We start from the raw sequence: 20857 nt of genomic DNA, 5'->3' as shown, positions 1-20857 counted from the left end.
CTACATGTCTTACATTGAATGACTACTGCATTAGAATATATTTTTTCTAGGATAGCCGACTGCTACTGTGAACCTTTGACAGATCATTATTTTGAGAACACAAGGAACTCATTCTACTCAGTAAATCAAAGAGCACTAACATTTAAACTTCATTTTTCCATGCTGCATAATAAGCTGCCGGACAAATGAACCTGGACAAATTAGACAACACGGCAAGGAACAAATCCTGTGGACCTCACACTCCCTTGCAAGTTGTCTTTTCTTTGCTACCACCTCACACCCCAGCGCCCAGAGGGACTGAATTTTGGCCACCCCCTCTCTAAGATTGTGACCTTGCAGCCCGTTTACCACACTCTTGCCAGTTACCTGTGGAATAATTATGTCCAGCCTAAAAACCAATATGATATCATAAATGAGCCATAATTCTTTTCCTAATTTCTATACCTGCTTTTCACCTAGCAAAGCATCTACAGGAAGGTGTGACTGCACTCCAAGTCAGAGGTAATGTGGTGAGTCACCTGTCGTTTCATGGGGAGTTCCATTGTGCACATTTAATAGTTCTTGAAAATACTCAGGCCGACAGTGTTTCTTCTCCAGTAGAAAGCTGTGTCGTGATAGGCCGTGAGGCGTCCTGTTAAAACGTTCACACTGTGCGTTACCTTGACGATGATTCAATGTTTTCTTGACCTCATATAACCTGTGCAGCTCCTGAAATACCCCATTTTCAAAATTTCTGTTTTGAACTGAATGCTCTCAGGCACACAGTACCACTTAATAAACCACTCTCAGAGAAGGACTTTGGCAGTTGTACCAGTATTTGGTCATGTGAAAGTCAGCGTGAACTTCAAATCAAAAGGTCTAGTGGCTAGAAAAGGGTTCATGAGAGCACGTCTTTTGGGCTGCAGCAACTTACTGGGCACACACCTCTGTAACTGTTATACCCATTTATCCACATCATCATACATACCAACTCAAGTCTGCCTTAACAGATTCTGCGTGCACTCCAGTCCCTGTTGTACACTCTCCAGAACAGCTTCCTGTAAACAAAACAATACTCTCTTAAATGCCCATCATTGATTACTTAATACAGCAATCCTTCAGTTTTCCTGACTTGGGGCCACTGTCAGAGCAGAGAAGTCAAAGGTTTAGCCAAACCTTTTCTCTGGTGATGGGTAAGCTTTTTCTTTTGGGCTCAAAACTGCCTGAACTGTGCAGCTCTTACTTAGCATAACCTGCCAGAGTGGATGTATTGACCTGGGAGTCTCTAAGGTGACTATCTTGCTCAGTTGCCATGACATGAGTTTGCCTGACCTGACAACACTTTAAGCCTGCGCTTACTATCTCTGGCACTAAAGCTGTTGCTCAGTTGATTAAGTTACAAATGGATATACAGCCATCAAACTCCTCTTCATCTCCCAAAAGGTGGAGCAGAGGGTGGTTTTCTGTTTGTACGGTGAATTTGCAGCCCAGGAGATATTTCTTACATTTCCCAGACAGCCCATTTGAGAGCGGCTCTCACTTCATGTTGCTGTAATTTCTGTTATTTCTTTCTGCACTCTTCAGTCTCCTACTGGCATATGCTATGACATGTTTTCTGCTACCCTGCACCTGGCAAAGAACTGCTCCCAGTCTTAAGCTCTTGGCATCCATCTCAAATATAAATGAGAGCGAGAAATCAGCAAAAGCGAGGAGAGAAGCACTCGTAAGCCTCCTCTCTTTCAGCTATTCAAAAAAACTCTTGGTGTCCTCAAACTTTCAAACTGGTTTTTTTACATTTAGCTGGGTATTTTCCCGAACACTCACATTAATGTATTCATGTAGTGCCTGCAAGCTACAAAAACCCTCCTGTAATAACTTTTTTGACATAAAGTCCAAAGATTCACCCCAGTCTTCTACTGTGGTGTGTACTGGCCACTGCTTCACAGCGGCTATCTTGGCTGGGTCCATGCTTAGCTCCTCACTCAGCTGAGATCTGATTCTAAAGTGTATACTAGATCAGGGGAGGTAACATTTTTACAGCCTTAAACTTTAACCCGGTGTCCCTGAATCTTTGCAACACTGTCTGAAGACATGCCAAATGGTATTCAAAAGTTGATGAGTGGACTAATATGTTGTTTTAGTATACAAGCATGAAAAGACTAAAAGGCATTTACAGCGGCATGCATGAGTCTTTCCAAAGTCGCCAGACCACTGCAAACACCAAGATCTTTGTCTGAGCGTAACACTCTTCCTTACCACATTCATACCACCTCAACAATTTTATCTAAGGTAGCAGATGGCTTTTCTTGATTTCCATACATAGACGGACTTCCTTCGACTACATTTTCACCCAGTGATGTCATGCTCTTAGCACCTCTAGTGCCACTAGGCACTAGAAGACTGTTGTCTTCTAGAGACCAAGCAACAGCTCACTGAAATACATAAAAAAGCATTCACTCTGTCTTGTCTCTCACCATCTTGTGAAGCTCCCTTCACTGTGCAGAACTTCTTATTCCCTCCACAAACTGTTCTCTTGCTGCCATCTTTGCATCAGATACTGTGTCAGGCTTCTGTTTAAGGGATGAGTGGAAAATCTGGGTCAGTGTGTGCAAGTATTCAAAGAAATCTTCACCTTCCAGCTGGGGATGACTATGAAAGGTACCCAACAGCTGTGCTATACTGGGCTTCTCTGAGAAAACTCAATATTTCTCCCTTAGTGCATAAACAGATGTCTTCAAGTGTGGAACCCCTGAGGGGGGACAGGATGAAGTCAACCTGGTCATCTTTGCCTAGGTTTCTAGTTTTGAGAGGCTTTGGTACTTGATCAATAAACTCGTCAACGTCCATCCATTGCTCTTGGATGTGGTGCACCCATGGCAAATAAACATATGACTTGCTAGCTCCACAACTCAAAACAGTTATTACCCATTTTGATCCTTTGGCCTGAAGCTCAGTGACAGAGTCCCTTTCTGTAGTTTCCCCCAAATCCTGGTCGTCACCATCGTCTCTGTCTGACAAAGTGAAGTGTCTGCGTGAGGCTTAATTCTAAGTCAGGATGCAAAAAAAAGTATCTCAACAGTGCAGCAATGCAGAAGATCAAGAAAAGGGATTACACAAGGGACAAATGGTCAGGGTGGCCTCTTTCACAACTGATGCTCAGCTTTCCACACTTCTATTAACATCCACCCAAACACGGTTACACTCAAGGACAGAACCCCAAGTATGTCCCAAATTCAACGCGTTTGAATACTTATTAGTAAAAAACACACAGTTTGAAAGGATATTATCTCAAGATAATGAGCCTATATTCCCTGCAAACACCAGTGCTCATAAACTATAGGCGTCAATGCAATCTACCGTTCTTTGCACTCACAGCGGTACCTCAAAAGGAGCAGTGCCATCTAGTGGCGCAATTTAAAGCAACAGCTCTTCCCCACCTTCCCCATTCCCTCCATCTGTCCAAGTTCTCCTTTTCCTTTGCCACTATTTTCTTCATCTCCCTGACTATCCTACTTCTCTACCTTTGAATACTATATGCACTGAAGACCATACTTATTAATTTCATTTAGTCACTGAAGTTAATTATTTTTCAATAAAATAAATGATGCAAATCTGAACTTTGACATTGCATTGCATTATTACTTTGACATTTGACTCTTTTTTTTTTTATTTATGATCAAAAATTAATTCCTAAAATGTTTGCATTTACAAAGAGTTTACTTTTGACTATCCCTTCCCTGCAAAAATAAAACATAAACTCAAATAAAACCCACACTAGAGGGAGCTGCTAGTACATGTACAGCACTGAATGTTTTTTTCAGTAATCTTCAGTCTAGCTGCTCCTGCATACTTGTAATTAGATTTTTGTGGGGGAAACATGCTGTGTGTGCTTTATTCACAAATTAAACATCAACTTGAATGTTACTAACGATTTCAGTTTTTGATTTATTTCAGTCTGCTTGTCTGGCAAAAGGATTTGGTCTGATAAACACAGTGGTTGCAAAAAGTACACAGTTATCATGACTTGCCTTGACTCATGTGTAGACTCCCATGCCCGCTGTGACCTCCTAAAAACACAAATTATATGAAACGCTAAAGAATGTGAGTGGATCCACAGTATTATCATGGGATTCATAAACATTAACTGCCTGTAAAACAGCTCATCTTCTGATTTGCAAACCACAAAAAACTGTCACAACTCCCCCACTCAGCTTTGCTTCCTATTTGTCCAGACCTGTAGTCAATCCCAATTTCTGTGCGGTCTGTGAGTCACGTTGCACCATAGTGGCACCACAGTTCCTTGGTGTCCTGGTTTCATTCTGTCTAATTATTATATAATTTTAAACTGGAACAGCAGGGTGACCTCCAGCAACTAGTTTGGGGAGAAACAGAGATAAGAAAAGGGACAGCAAAGACAGATGAGCAAGAACCGAACCAGAAATAGCATAGGTGTTCTCCGGAGAAAACTCAAAAAGTTGTGCTGGAGATAAAAATATCTGTTAGTGGGTCATGCTGACCGGAGTATAACCCGCTGGGTGTCGCTGGCTGTAGACTGCAGCTACTAAACTTTCCTCTTTGTTGGTCTAATACAGTTTTGGTTGACTTTGGAGGCGGAGAGACAAATACGGCATATGGTGATGCTTGGAAATGACAAGCAAATTTCACATTTGCCACTTCGCAATTACAGAGCAAGATGATCTGCATTTTTTCTTTAACATTTACTGGGAAAACTCATAAAGACTGAGTCATAAAGTCTAATCAGATTTTTCAGGATAATTATGTCAGTATGTGAGGCTATTTAGGGTGGTTTACTCGTCAATATGCTCAAAGTCTAGAGGTTGATTAATGCAAAGAGAGAATAAAAAGGGGAAGATGATCTAGGTTGAAATGTGTTGTTACCTGTCTGGAGAATCTGTTTGCACTGTTGTGGATAAACGCTGGTTGATTTATACGCTCTATCTACTATATATACTTTCAACACTGGTCACACATAAAGGCAGCTATTACTCCTTCTTTTGGCTACTCCTTTTATGGGTTGGCACAGCGAATCACCTGCCTCCATGTCACCCTGTCACTAGCATCATCACACCAACCCTCGGCATGACCTTCACTATATTGATGAGTCTTCACTGTGGTCTTCCTCTTTTCCTCCTATTTTACATAAAGGCAGAAACTAGCGCTGATTAAAAACAGCAAAAATACTTTTTGTTTTAGGTTTATCAATAGATAAACTTTCAAGATTTAATATAAATAAACTGACAATAGCATTGGCGTAGGCAGGCCACTGCTCAAGCGTCCCAGCTCATCATTCTACCAGCAGTTGAATCTCATGAGATACATTTACTTTTACTTTTTGCTTTAACTTACCTACAATTGCTCCATGTCTGCAAGCCTCTTTGCAACCCAACTCCACTCCATGTTTCATGTTGTGTAGGACATAAAAGGAAGGCACCTGTAGGGCAGGAATTGCAGGCTTATTTTGCATTAGTACCTGCAAATATACCTTTTTCTTACAATTTATATTTTCAATTAATTGGGAGGCTGTTGAATTAATTTGCAAAATGGACACTATGCAGTACATATCATATCTGTGATCTGTTTGACATGATCTATCTGGAATAAATGCTCAGTCTTGTTTCTTCAGCTTATAAAGGCTGCAGCGCATAGAGAGACCCCTCTCAATTACCCAGCTTTAATGAGGGTAGTGTTAATCAAACACACAGACTGTTTTGAGGTTGGATGGGGAGTGGGGGATGGGGGTGGTGGTGTATACACAGACTTTATCAGACACCACCCTCCAGCACCACCCCGCTCACTGCACGCACCAATGATGACCCCACCCACCCAGGTCCCATCTATAGTGAGCAGACAGAAGGGGGTTTATCTCAAACTGCTGCAATCTGCAGAAATCACTGTGCTGGACACACTCTGGCAGCCAGTGGCAGCCTTATATCCCACGCTCAGCTCTTTTCCTTTGTCATGGTGGATTGTGGCTGAGCTGTCTGCTTGGGTGTGGGTCTTTAAACAGAGGTGGGTGACTAGGACTGAGGGCGTAAACAGGTTCTGTGCATGTGTGTGTGTGTGTGAGAGAGAGAAAGAGAGAGCTATCGTTCCTGATGCACAAGCATGCAGCTCAGTTGAGTGATTTTTGAAGACCCGGGGCTTTCTTTTATTCTTAAACACTGCTGTGTAGCATCTGGTCAAAGACTCGTGGTTTCCTTTACACACTTAAATCCACCTTAACTCTAGTGTCTTAAGGCCTCATTAAGATCATTGTGTAGTTACAAGTCACATTCTTTCAAGCCAAAAATTTTTTAGAGATAAAGAGAAACGTGCCCTGATAGGTGTCAATGATGAGCTTGTATATACAGCATTATCAGCTTAGCAGTTTTATATCCAACCTGTTCACAGCTTTTAATTAATAGGTAAATATTTGGTAACATTTATCTGTGTTATTCGGTCATCCTAAGAAGGGAGCAGTTTACTCAAGGTTACCCTACATTACATTCCAGATGTGACATGGTCTCATTTGTGTGGTTAACAATAAGTTTTCTGTTATAAATCTGACTGTTAAAGCTCAAACCTCTGTAAACTTACATCATAATGTTCCAAATTCACAAAATAATTACTTTAAGCCAATCAAATTCTACTTGAATACTTATTGAACACATTTCAACTGTTTTATGGTTTCCCACTGCCACCTCATTAAAACAGGCAAATCTATTATCCATATGGTTTATATCCCCATTCTTCTTTCAAATTTCAAATCAACAACTTTTCCCAATTTTCCTTTCACACTTTTTTTTTTTTGCATTAAATATAGTTAAAGATGTTGCAAATCAAAAACAACCTTTCTAGCTGCAGCTGTAAAGAGGCTGCTCGTTTGGAAAACTCCAATAATACGTCCACACTGCAAAGTGTTCAAACCACTCTAACAACACAGCAGAGCTTTTTCATTACCACTAACTGCCTTTAATGAGTAGCATGCTTTTTTTCTTCAAACTGCTGAGCCCTCCCTAAGAGACCCATCATCCCATAAACCCCTCACCACCACCACCATTTTTTTGGTTTCGCTACACCCGTCGATGGGCCGGACCTAGACCAAGACTCAAAACTGATTTAGGTGTCAGTTTGGGTGCCTTCCTCAGTTCCTGCCAATAGCGAACCAACATGAATGAATGGCTCCCTAGAGTGTTCATCTTTTCTAACTGCTGTAACCATTAAGACACTGCACACACTGTAGTGCAGCAGAGAAAAAGCACACAGGAAAACACTTACCCATGGTGCTGAGACACTCTTTCATGACCATCTTCCGGGGCTTTATGAATAACCCAGATCTCAATGACCTGCTTTATGTTGCACACCAGCCAGGTGCTGCATAGTGTCTCAGGAATTATTTAGTAGAACTGCAGTTCCTCAAAGATAACCCTCTGAACTTAAGTAAAATCTGGAGTAAAATCTGAAAAGAAAAAATAAATATGTATAAAAATAAAGATCAAGAATGTGGTGTTGAGGATAGGTCTTTCATTTCAAAAAGTGTAAAATGTATTCTTGCAGTATAGTGCATTAATATGGAACGAAATCCTAATCCTAAGAAATCCCGACAAAGAAGGAGAAGGAGCCTAGTTTGAGAATCTGAAGCTTTAGGGTCCAGTTATACATTTAATACTCCAAGAATTTAACGATATTTTACATATTTCAAGTAATAAGAGAATTATACACCAAAATAAATTTGAATATGCTTACCCTTTGTCATGAAATGATTTGCTTAATGACTGGAGAATTGTCAGAGCTATAAAAGGAATTTAAGCCCACCTTAAAAGGGCACTTCACTCAAAAAATACAGTGTAGCTACATCCCCTCTATTGTTGTATGAGTTTCCCAGTTTTGGAGGCATCAGCTGTACAACAGTAGAAACAACTTTCTTGTCTTGAATTTAATAGGAAAAAATATTACTTGCTTTGGTTTAAGGATATGTACTTGGCATTATGGACAAACACTGGATGGAGGTCCATCCATAAAGGTCACAGTGCTCCCTCAGCTGAATTCTATTAACATACTTCAACTATAAGTTACATTAATTCCTACAGAATGGTTATAAAAAATTAAGCACTCACAGTGCTGATAAATTATTGCAGTGAGAAATCAATTCATTTATCCAGTTACTGGTAGTTTAGTGCTTCTGCATCAATCATGTTAACCAGAATGAAGGACACTGTGCGGATGGACCTGTGCAGGTTAAACCTTGGGAAGTACCCCTCATGTGTCTTTGAAACTAAAAAAGGGGCCTTCATCAGCTTACGCAGCTAGTTTTAAAACAAGTAACTCCCTTGAAAATTGCTAAAACAAATGGAAATGCGCTGAAGATAGTCTGTGCTCTCAGTCAGCTGTCCTAGTGTCTGTGCATGAGTGATTTATTGATCCACTTCTGCTCCTAGAGAAAACGTGTCTCCTAATTTGCTTCTGCAATCTAAGACAGATATCTTTTACACTTTTATAACTGTGGATTCCTGTTTCTATGAGTCTATGGTTGTTATTATGCATACCAGTTTGTGATTGTAGTTTAAAGTGGCTCGTTTATTCTTAAATTTATTGTGTAGACTGACACAGTGTATAGATTTAGTAATCACAGAGGACTGACTCTTGTAATACCCTTTAAAATGTAAATGTAACAGATACTGCTGTACATATTTGCTTATAAATTCTAGACAAAGTGTATGTGAGTACAAGCACTTTTTTTTAATGGAATAGCAAAGTGACTTGAACCAGATGCCCTCTTGTCAAAGTTGGTTGCCTGTTCAGTTCGTATGCTCTGGCTTTGACACAGAGCAGGCCTAAGAAACTATCTACAGCAGATAAACAGCATTTGAAAGTCATGTCCTTAAGAAACAGGAAAATATCCAGCAAAGATCCAACGTAGGACCCGAGTGATGCATCTGGCCCTTCAATTGATCCATTTATTGATCACCAAAACCTCATCAGAAACAGTCTCAGAGGAAGCGTGGCTGTCAAAAGGCCATTCTTAAGGAAGAGAAACAGAGAAAATGCTGATGTGTATCAAATTTCACAAGAGCTGGACTGAAAATCAGTGACAGCTGGTCTTGTGGAGTGATGAATGAGTGATGAAATTTGACATTTTTACTTCAAACTGCTATTGGTATGCATGGAGAAGACCAGGAGAGAGGTACAACAGTGAGTATCTACAGCCATAAAGCACAGTGGAGGCTCTGTTATGTTTGGGACTGCATTTCAGCTCGTGGTGGGGATCCGGTCAGAACTGATAAAGCAAATAGTGTCAGGTCAATTGGAGAACATTTGACTGGGATATTTCAGCATGACAATGACACCTCAGACACACTGCCAGCACAGTAAATGGTTAATGAACTGTTTTTTTTTTATAAAAAAGTTCTTAGAAAAGTTCTATATAAGGATCATAATGAGAAGTATGTTGTATAAAGTTGTATAAAGTATGAATTTTATACAACTAGCGTCATTCACCCATCCATTTAAGCCCCTTTCTATGCTTATGTGCTTCCTAACATTAACATCTAACATTCACTCCCATCAGAGAGCAACTTGGGGTTAATAAAGATAAACTACCCCCCCCCCCCCCCCTTCAAAAAAGCATACCTAACCTACATAGAAACTTCATGGCTCACTATAAGTCATGGATTGGCCTCCCCAGATCTCAATACCAAAGCAGTGTGGGATCATCGTGACAGAGTGACCAACAAAAAGCAGCCAGCATCCAAAGAAGAGCACTGGGAAGTCAAAGAAGCCTAAAAAACGCTGTTGAAGAATTAAAACCATTGCACGTTTCAATGAAATGCTCCAATTTACAATTTTACAAGCATAATATAAAGAAATGGGGGGCTGGTTTGACACTTGCACAGCATTGTAGATAGACAGAGTCTAATTAAAACCACGGTACCGGTATATGAAAGTGAAAGCTTTCAGTTTTAGCACCAGGGACAGCACCAGACACAAGGACAGAGCATTATCTTCCTGCTATTGTTGAGAATACTGATACTGTGAGAATACTGCGCGACTGTGAAGGGTCAGAACCCAACCTACACACCCTCCCACTCACCCGCCACCTAACCCCCTCCCACGCACATCCCTAGCTACCACCACCACATCTACTTTTTCTTTCTTTCTTCTCCCTGTTGAACGTTAGCACAGGGAGCTGGAGTCAGTGAGGTACGGACGGTCCTTCGGATGCTCGGCTGCCGGGGGGGGGGGGAGAGAAGAAGCTGCTGCGGATATCCGTCTCATACCTGCCTCAAAACGGGGTCCTCTCAGCCTGTATATGTTTTCCCCCCCCAGCAGACCGTTTTGCTGTGTGAAAGCTAAATAAAGAGAGAGCCTGGCTTGGTTTCGTAACGCGCTGCACCGCTAGCAGCGCGGAGGGAAAGAGGTTTTTCGAGGATGCGGATTTAAAGGGAAGACGTTACCAGTGTCACCTGGGATTTTTGTTAAACCGTTAATATTCTAATTTAGCGTAGCCGGACGCGTCCGAGAGCAAAGGAAGATTTTTCACATGTTTGGTTAAATTTCGCATATAGCGACGCGATAGGACAAAAAACAAAACATCGAGGGCCTCTTAAACAGAAGAGAAAATAAGGGGTAAGTGTGTGTGTTGTTGGGGTTTTTTTGTCTCTTTATTTTCCGCCACCAGCAGGCTAGCAACCCGTAACAAAGCTAATGAGGGGGGAGTCTGATATTCAGGTGACTTGCTGTTAGCTTGCCACTGCTATTAGCTTTTCATGCCAAAAGACAACGTTTTCTGTTTTACATTTCTGTGACTGGAGATAAGCCTGCATACATTTCTGTTATGTTAGCTGCCTGGTTGGGAAGTGTCCAACTGCAGCGCGTTGTGTTAGTCGTTGGGAACATCTCTGTGTACGTCTGCCTCTTCTTGCCTTTGTTTGAATCGATGTCAAATGCAGCCACATTTTATCTGCGTGTTGTGCACAGCCAGTCAGCCAGCCTGCCTGTGGATCTTTGATTCAGCATCTGCTTCTACACCAACCAAGCCTTGCCGCTGGCTATGTTTTTTACGTACCATACCATGATATGCTACAGTGCTGGCATCTTGTAAAGCTGTGGGCTTCGTGGTTATGTTATGTTATCATATGACATTTGAGATTTATTCTGCGTGCCTGGCCTAGGCTGTGAGTCATAGCTTGGGATGCATCAGGTAAAAGTAAAAATGAGGGCTCACTAGGGAAGAGATGATTGCAATCAAAAGCCAGTTAACACGTTGTTTTGAAATGTGCAAGTTTGCTATATGGACATCAAGCGCCTCACTTTTTAACTAGCAGATAGCACGGAGCTGGCATTTACTGGCCACCACGTGTAGATCCATGTTTCACTGGCCCAGAAACGTCTGCACTGAAAATGGTTGGAAAACAAAAAACCTCACATGGTTGGTTGATTGGTTTATGGTTTATTGTAATCAGTATTCTTGATGAGGAATTTGCAATTTGATGTTTTTGTCTAATGTTGGTACTGGGTAACACCCATGATGGGGTGTTTTTGTTGATTTTATGTATGTATTTCTTTCTTTTTTTAAACCTTAAAGCACAAATTAGTCATGCAGGGCTAAAACGTTTAGGTGTTGTAAACCACACAGTAGCTAAGGAGTTTGTTAGGGCTACAAGAGTCTGCAAGGAAATGGTTTGAAACCAAAGTGAGGATCTCTTCATTAGAAGACAGTCATCCAGTTGTTCTCAGCACAGTACAGCTCTGGTTTGTGGCTCAGTTTATATTCAGTGACTGAATCTCTAGCTTTACAGAGTAGGTTAGAAAGCAGATTAATTCTGTGATATTTCCATTGCCTTTCCTCCCCTTTCCTGTATCATAGGCCTGAAAACTGGTTCGGATGTTAATGTTTGATATAATTGTATGATTTTTTGTTGTTGTTGTTTTTGAATTCATGTCTATAAAGTCAACACAAAATAAGTAAAATGTATTCTAAAATGTAATTTTAATTTCATGTAGGATTTGAGTTGTTTTAATTGGTAAAGACCCTTCCTGTCAGCTAGGCCTGAAATCATTCTGCATGTCCTCAGTTCATATTCATCACAAAAAATTTAGGGACAGTTTCCAGTGCCGGGTAGTCCAGTACATCATTAAAACCCACTATGACCTCAATAATAAACGTAATCATGATTTTTACTGTGACAACTCCGAATATGTTAAAGCTTTGTAAAAGGCACATTTATGGCAGAGATGATTTGGTAGTGAGTGTATGTTTCACATTCAGCAGTGTGTTATGAAACAGTGCCGGATTTTGTGCCGTTCTACCATTTCTACTGTTCTACTTCATATATTTTCTATCCCTGGTATTAAGGCTTGTACAACTATTGTCTCTATATAGCCATACTAAGGTTTTTTTATGGCTTGAAATAAGCCATAAGGGTGACACTAGGCACATAAACATGACTGGCCTGTATGTAGCTGAGGCAATGAGTCTGTGCTACTTTACTTAACATACATCTCTGCACTTTCTGTTATTTATGGCTATTGATGAACACAAATGTTGTTGTTGCTTGAAAACTAAACAGGACCAATCCTGCATACTTAAATAATAGGGAAGTACTGATATATTGGCTTTATGCTGTTGTCAGTCAATACTAGCCACTTATAAAAAAATGAAACACATTTACAGATGGCAGTGGCTGACAATTTTGTCACATCACAATCACAATAAGACTAAAAAAATTCTTTTCGTCACTTTTTCGTGGTATGTAACAGAGATGAATGACAACAATAACAAAACAAGCAAAGATATTGCTGTCACCCATTGAAAGCTGTAAAGGTAAACACATGCATTGACCTAACGTTTCAGAATTGGATCATACCTGCCATTATATTGTAAAAAAACAAAAGACAAATATGGAGCCACTAATTGAATTATTCAGTATTAGCCAGTTATTGTGCTTGTCTCTTTCTTTGTGGAGTTGATCTCAGTTCTTGCTACAAATAGATTTTGCTTTTCACATGATGAATATGAAGAATAGGTCAGTCTTCTTGTCTTTGTTAGTGGCTTTTCTTCAGATGTATCAACATAAATAGACTCTTTCTGGACTGCTAATACACATTGTAATCACTGCATTGACTAGACTTGAAGAAAATATCAGCATACATATATATGTAAACTATATTAGCATATTGTTATAGATTCAGTTCAACTGATATAACTAACCAGTAATTCTATATATATCATTTAATGTGTGAGCTTAAAAATATTTTTTAAAGTGCCATGTTCCTGGCAGCTGAATAAGCATTTATGTTCAGGAAAGAGGTGTGTGTTGTTGTGGTCAAAGTATTCTCAATTATTGTGTAATTAGACATTGTGCTTAGTGTTTCACTTAGTGCTATATCCTGTTTCCTGGAAGAAGAAATAACAAAACAAAATAGATTAATGCACTAAAATCCTTTCATTGGAGTAAAATGTGCTTGTTGACCAATTAAACCTCGTGGAATCCAGATCATACGAAAAACACCCAAAAAATGTGGAGCTTTTTTTGATGGAGACACAGACAGGATGATATAGATGGATAAGAAATTGCTATTAGCTGGCTGGCTGGTTGCCTTGATGAACAGCATTCAACAATAGAATGGGACTTTGAATATGGGCCCCCTGTAGTGCTGATTCTCAAAATCCCTCTTGGACAAGCCTTTTTCAATTCATGCTATTCACGCTTTTATCTTGCGGCAGTGAACCATATTACTAACCAAATTTAAGCCTTTTATGGCTGCTTTCTAATGTGTATCTCTTAACAATTCATATTTATAGGTCTAACTACAGGAGCATCTCATGATATAGTGTACTAATATATAATCTATTTATCTATTGTGGTTCATTTATCCAGTCTTTCTACGTTTGATACAGAAGAAAAGGAAAAAAACCCAAAACAAACAAACAAACAAACCAGAAAATACGAGATTATACAAAATCAGGCCTCCCATTTTGTACATAGTTCAACCATTTTGACCAGTATTCGTCAAATGAGTCCGCCTGCAACTTTAGCCTAAAAGTTTTTCTTTCCATAACAAAAATAGTATATATCACGTCAATCCACTCATTTATAGTAGGAGTATCCTCATTAAGCCAACAATGGGTTGGCTTAATGAGCACATTTCAGCACACTGAACAAATATTTATCCAGTTTACATAGATTAAGACTCTCTAAGTTCCCTAGGTACAATCAGTGTTGGTCAAGTTACTTGAAAAAAGTAATCAGTAACTAATTACTGATTACTTCCCCAAAAAAGTAATCCCGTTACTTTACTGATTACTTATTTTCAAAAGTAATTAATTACTTAGTTACTTTTTAAAAACACGATTTACAACCTGAAGAGGTGATAAAGCGATAGATCTTTAAGCCCAATTCTACTTTTTCTGCATAATCCATCATACAAAATGTAATCAAATGGAAAAATCTCTTTTTTTAAACTTGTTTTATCAGTTTTAATCTTTTAACTTTATGCATCAAGCAAAAATTTAATTATATGCAACATTCTCTGAGTTGAATAAATTAGTTTAACATTTAAACCTATTTTCTACACATTCCAGCACATAAAATAAAAAATTTTTTGTGTTTACACTCACTCTTTCAAATAGATGCAAGTAAAACACAGCAGAACATAAATAAGGTCAAAGACTCAGCGGTCCTGTTGCTCTATTTTCACCTATTAAGCAGCACTGCGGTAGGCGGAGGTTTACCCTGGTGCAGGTGTGCCGCGGTCAGTTGAAGAATCCGCGACTTTCTCTGCGAGTTTCCCATTACGTCGTTGCGCATTCGGTACTTGCTTGGAAGTTTAGGGGTTTTTTTTCGCTGTAAAAAGAAGTTTTCTTCCCACGCACAACGGACGCTAATGTTTTTGTCACTTTTTATGGAATCAAACTCAAAGTAAGGTCAGTACTTCCACGCTTTAAACGCTGCACGCTCATACTCTCTCCCACAATCGATATGTGATCCATTGTTGATCTGCACACAGCTGTTGTCACTAACGGCGCACTCGCTTACGTCACTGTCGTGAGACATTCTCGCAAAAAATCACGGTTTTAGTAACGCAGTAACGCAGCGTTCCTACGGGAAAGTAACGGTAATCTAATTACCGTTTTTGCAATAGTAATCCCTTACTTTACTCGTTACTCGAAAAAGTAATCAGATTACAGTAACACGTTACAAGTAACGCGTTACTGCCCATCTCTGGGTACAATACTGCAAAATGAAATTGTATTTTCTTTTGGAAGATTGTTTCCAGGACCTTATGTATTTCCTTCAAAAATGGAGCCACAAGAGGACATTCCCAAAAGATGTGGAACCGATTTGCTGCTGCATGTCTACACTGCCTCCAGCATGTTGTCTTATGGGAATAATTGGATTTTCGAGCCGGGGTATTAAAATAACAAATTATATTCTTCCAACTGAATTCCCTCCACGAGGGGGAGCTTGTTACCGACCACTGCTGCATACAGATCCCATCCCAATCCTCTTCTGTTAGGGATAGATTACCATCTGTTTCCCATCTTGCTTTAACATATCTTGTATCATGACCCCTTGGGTTGGTCAGTGAACGATATAATTTGGAAATAATTTTTTGATAGGGTGCATCTCTATATGCATTCTCAAATATGTAAAGAATTTCTTCATTCCCAGTCAGTAACTGGGGATGTTTTAGCTTTTTATTCAAGAAGTCCCTCAGTTGCAAATATCTAAAAAAAGTCTTGATTTTGCAACCCATACTTATTCTTAAGGTCCTGGAAACTCATCATTTTTCCGTCTTTCAACTTTATTAGCCCATGTTTTAAATGTCGAGTCGGTCTTACTAGGCAAAAATTCTGGGTCATATGCAAACCACCTAAGCAGTTAAAATTTTTAAGGTTAAATTGAGGTTTCCGTTCATTAGAATATAGCTGCTTCTCTGAACAACTGTGTGATTATCAACTTAAAGTATTTTAAAACAAAGAAATGTGGTGTGTAGAGCCAGAGACATTATCAGCTGAAGATGTAGCACTGAAATGGTTCTAAATTTAAATCTATGAGAGAATTATCTAAGAACCAAGATAATGACAGTTTTAACTTCTAAGGGAAAAAGTTGTTAAAACATTATTGTAAACTAGAATTGCCTAACTTATTTGTTTTAATCAGATCGGGCTGGTGATTCTATGCATGCAGTTTTAACGTCCCTGTGACCATTAAAACTAAAGTTAATTTACTTAATACTCAAAATAACTGTCAAGTGCTTCTGGGTGGACTTTATAATCATTAAAAGCATCTCGCAAGCTGTAACTTTTTTGTTTTACATAAAGTTTAGTGTTATCTCCCAACCCTTTTTCCAAAATTTTTTTATTATATCGAGTGAAATTATACAAATTAATACTGCTGTCCATCTTTTTGCTGTGTGGATGCTAATTGCTAATTTAGCTGTGGCTACTCTGCACACAAGAGGAGGGAGAAATGGACACCGGGGAGTTTTATCCCCACTTCCAACAGGAGTTTGCACAGATACATAACAGCTGGAGAACTATTCACAGATCTTCACATATGGTTAAGTTTATGCCAATGTGTAGTGTCAGCTTAGGCCTCATGTGCTTTTGGCGGGTTCAGAAGCAAGGGTGATGTAATGGAAGTGTATTCATGTAGAAAAGTAATGTGCACATCTGTGAGGGCACCATTAATACTGAACCTTCTGAAGTGCTTCTACAGTGGACTTCCAGCATTAATTCAGTTTTAAATGTGGATTAACAGGTTTGGAAATGGACAACATTGCTTTGACTCACAACACTAACATTTCACTCACCAAACTGAGGGAAACACCTCTTGGACAGTCTGTGCCACACTGCAAGCCATAAAAATGTATCAGTAGCACAAACGAGTTACAAAGGTCCTGTTCAGTGATTTTAGTTAGTGAACATGAAGCCTAGAAAAGGCTGATTAGTTCCCAGTGTTTTTTGTGCTGGAATATCTGTTAATGAAAACCTAAATTCCAGGGTCCAGATGGATTAATAAAATTCACCTTGCCTAGATATATGAAGCCATCCATAGAGAACAAAATACTTTTTGTACCAGGATCTAAACATTCTTTTTAACGCTGTATAGTTTTAACTTAGGGCTCTTTGGGAATTGACTTACTTTTGCAGCCAGTATGAAGTAGCACTTAAAGATTCTCCAGTTCTATCACTTTTCAAGTGGCTACAGCCATTTTCTGCTCTTGAAGTTATACACGGACTCAGTACAATAGCAGCTCTGCACTTTGCTCTTATAAAAACCAGATTTATAAATATCTCTATGACCAGATCATGACCATTGTTTTATTGTATCAAGCAATATATTATAGTAAATCAGCAACTATCAGTTAATAAGAGGGTAATATAAATTTATGCTGTCTTTATGGTGCCAAAGCATTTAACATTGGTCTTGCCTAACATTGGTACTCCATTCTTTCACTGAGGATTCACACTGAAACATTTTATGATGTCATGTATACCCAGTGGTTTGCTTAATAAAAATTAGCTCCCTGCGCTAAGAAACAAGGCAGCATCACATGGGTGTACTATAGGTGTTGACTGTGATGATCTGCTGGTTTTGCTATTTTGATTCATTAAGAAATATTAAATTCACATTTGCATAGCTATTTAGTTGTGTGCTTGCTTGCTTTTGGGTGTGGTTGGTACAATGTGGCGACCAGACTGTAGTCAAGAACTTGACTGAACTTAATGCTTATAGATTGTTTTTAAGATGCACCACAGTGATACAGATGTTCTTTAACCTGATGCGCCAGGTTATTAGGAGCATCAGGAATGCTAGTAACCTGCGTTCCTTATGTGTTGCTTGCACAGTTTTCAGTTAAATTTTACACAGTATCTCAGATTCTATGAAAACCAACTATGTAAACTGAACGAGTACCAGCACTCTCTTTATATTATTTATAATATTGCCAGAAGCATTGATGTTGTAGTAGATGCAGTAGAAAACAGGGAAAACACAACTCTTAACATGACATTTTCCAGCTGTTTTTATTATGACAGCTTGTACTCTATTAAACCTGCATCTAGAGTCTTTTAATGAATAAATATCTCTCTTAAAGGTGAGGTCTGGAAGGCTTTTGTCAGCACCACTTATGGGGGCTGATTTTTAGATGGAGAACAGTTGTTTCGCCAGTGCTTCACAAGGTCACAAAGTGTTACACACCCCCACAGAAATCTGAACGCGCAAAGTCTCACTGCCACTTCAAATCATAGAGCTAGCAAGCAATACTGATATGGACAGTGGTTAAGTACTTGGATAGGAGCATTTGCTGATAATCACTTATCTTAAAATTAAATGAATACCTTTCAGTGTATGCGTTCAGCTTATCAGTTCTTGCTTTTCTCTGGGTACTCTGAAATTACATTTAGGAACTACAGCATCTTAGTGCAGCAAGACTGCTTTTTGACTAAAGTGATCACGTTTTTGCCAAAGGTTGCAATTTGCTAAATGAATGCTTGCTAGTCCTTTTCAAAACACTTCAAAGAACAGCTGTGTGACACCACCATTATAAGTAACACCAACGTGGTGATTTAAATCTGCCGCAGACCTTAAATATGTGTTATTTTCTGTCACCCAGATGAACATATTTCATGAGGTTGTTGTTAATCACGGGGTAACAATTATCAAACTCCTACAGAGAGAGGATGTTGCTAAATAAAACTTTACATTTCAGATGGTTTAGAAACTAAAAAGTAAAGTGGTACAAAAATATTACACACCACTGGTAGAAATCTTAAAAGAAAATCCTGGTGTGTTTTTATATTGGTGCATTAGGATTTTTAATGGTAACTGAAATGTTTGAGAGCAAGGCTTTGTTTTTTATTTTCTCATTATAGCTCACATTCAGCCACATTATTCATATATTGGGTAGTGTTGTTGGTTCCAGGTATTTTTGTATTGGCCAGTTGTCCATCAAGTAGTAAAGCTTTCTGATTGGATGAAGCTATTTTCACTGATATGAATGATCTTGTATGAATCCGAAGCACTGTGTATTAGCACATGCAGGCGTGATGCCCGAGCTCGTGCCTGCATTTGTTCTTGTGTGTTTTAAAATGGCATGAATAATTAATTCACTGATGTTTTTAATTTGGATTTCTGGCAGCTTGGGAGATTGATGCTATTGTAACTCCCAGCCAAATGTATTTAGAAATGAAGGCTAAGCCCAGGACTCATTCAGCTGCAGCAGCAAGAGGGGAGCACAAACACTATAGCATTTGCCTGTTTTTAGTATTAGTCTTAATAAGCCATATTGTGGATGGGCCAGTATTCTCACTGGGCCTTAACTTGCCTGTATAGCAGCATCTCTCTGTACTGAACATTAATGATACCAATGGGACTATTAATTATTCTTTTTTTGTTGTAAATGTGACAAATCACTGAAGAAGATGTAGGTCATAGGCATCCATGTTTTCTGTCAGATAATACAGATTTCAATAATATAGAGGTCATGTGGAGGATTGACATTGTTTATAAACTAGATCGTTATGTTTTTGTCCATTAAGTACCTAAAGTATATAGTAGCGCTTCTGTGTTTTCAGACTAATAAGAAAGTTGTAAACCGTCACTGAGTTTGATGACATTTTCCAAGACTACAGGGAAATGTGACTTCTTGCAGTGAATAGTAATTCAGCTCTGGAAAACAATTTCTGTATTTGCCATGTTGCATTGATTAATAAATTAGTTTGACTGTTAATATGATTACTTGTTAAAATTAATTTAGTGTGTCATTTGTGAAAATGAAAAGATAATACGGATGTAGAATAAAATGACATCAAAACAAAATATTATCTGGAGTTAGGCTGATATCTATGTCGATATGTGAAGGGCATGCTGGCTGCGTGAGTGTTTGATAAATGTGATGCTACAGGTCAACAAAGGATCTCTGCTGTCCTATTCAGCAGGGCATTCAGGCCAGGATCAGCAGGCCGTGGAAGGGCCTCTGATGCATATGTGCCTCTGGCTGCCTCATCTCTGCAAACAGGAAAGGCTTGAACGGCTGGCCTCATCCCTCTGCTGACTCTCCATTGTGTGGGGCCACTTTGGCAGGGCACGCTTTGTCCTCTGCTTTTTGGGATCTGCCTCCACACCCTGCAGGCTCAACTAAGTATCACAGGCAGCTTGATTTGGGGCAAAGCAGAGGTGCCACATTCACTTGAATATATTAATATTCATTAATGCAAAGCTCATGGCTTCGGTATACTCATAAAGAATGCCAGCAAAACATTTTCTTAAATTTTAGTTTTTTTTCCTTCACTTAAAGATTTTTACAATGAAATTGGTAAAATGTTAAAAATCTTATGTTTGTGTGTTTTGAATGACTGTGTTTTAACATGGTTTTGTTATGAGTTGTATCGCCCCTTTGTCTGCCATTATAAGGAGTGTGTGTGTGTGTGTGTGAGACCGTCTACCCTATTCCCCTGGTGCAAGGTAGCAGTTTGGCTGGTTAATGTGCACAAGCCTAATTCCCTGAGGGTGACTGATTGCAGGCTCTATTTCTCTTTCCTCTCTCCCTGATTAACGGGTGCAGTGACAAACAGCCCAGCTGGGCAAAGGGAGGCAGCTCTGGGAGGGGAGGTGGGGTGACACAGAAGAAAAAATAGGCAGAGGTGGTGGCGCTGCCTATCATACTGCTAGCTCTGCCTTCCTTTCTTAACCAGTGTCGTTCTGTTGTGAGTAATAGCCTGATGTGTGTCTGCCCAGTATAGAGCTCGATTTAGCCACGAGGCATTTCTTTGTGCCCTACTTTAATCTTTTTCCCATTGTACAGAAGCACTATGTATCTGTGTCATGTGCCTTTCATTTGTATATTGTTTTGATTTAATTACAGTAAT

The 20857-nt window shown here is 39.3% G+C and overlaps 1 protein-coding gene across 3 annotated transcripts in view; it reads left to right on the top strand.

The window, feature by feature from the left end:
• Positions 1-10114: 10114 nt before the first annotated feature.
• Positions 10115-20857, top strand: part of sptbn2 (spectrin, beta, non-erythrocytic 2) — a 50785-nt gene continuing 40042 nt past the window's right edge. For 2 of the 3 annotated variants that reach the window (XM_023153762.3, XM_012922661.4), the window contains exon 1: positions 10115-10605. The gene's annotated coding sequence lies outside the window, so the exon portion shown is untranslated. The remainder of the gene's footprint in view (positions 10606-20857) is intronic. The other variant, XM_012922662.5, reaches the window with a different exon arrangement.

Source organism: Maylandia zebra, linkage group LG10 (assembly GCF_041146795.1).
Source record: "Maylandia zebra isolate NMK-2024a linkage group LG10, Mzebra_GT3a, whole genome shotgun sequence".
Lineage (NCBI taxonomy): Eukaryota > Metazoa > Chordata > Actinopteri > Cichliformes > Cichlidae > Maylandia > Maylandia zebra.
The sequence above is the reverse complement of the archived record's forward strand: the minus strand, read 5'-3'. Positions and strand labels throughout refer to the sequence as shown.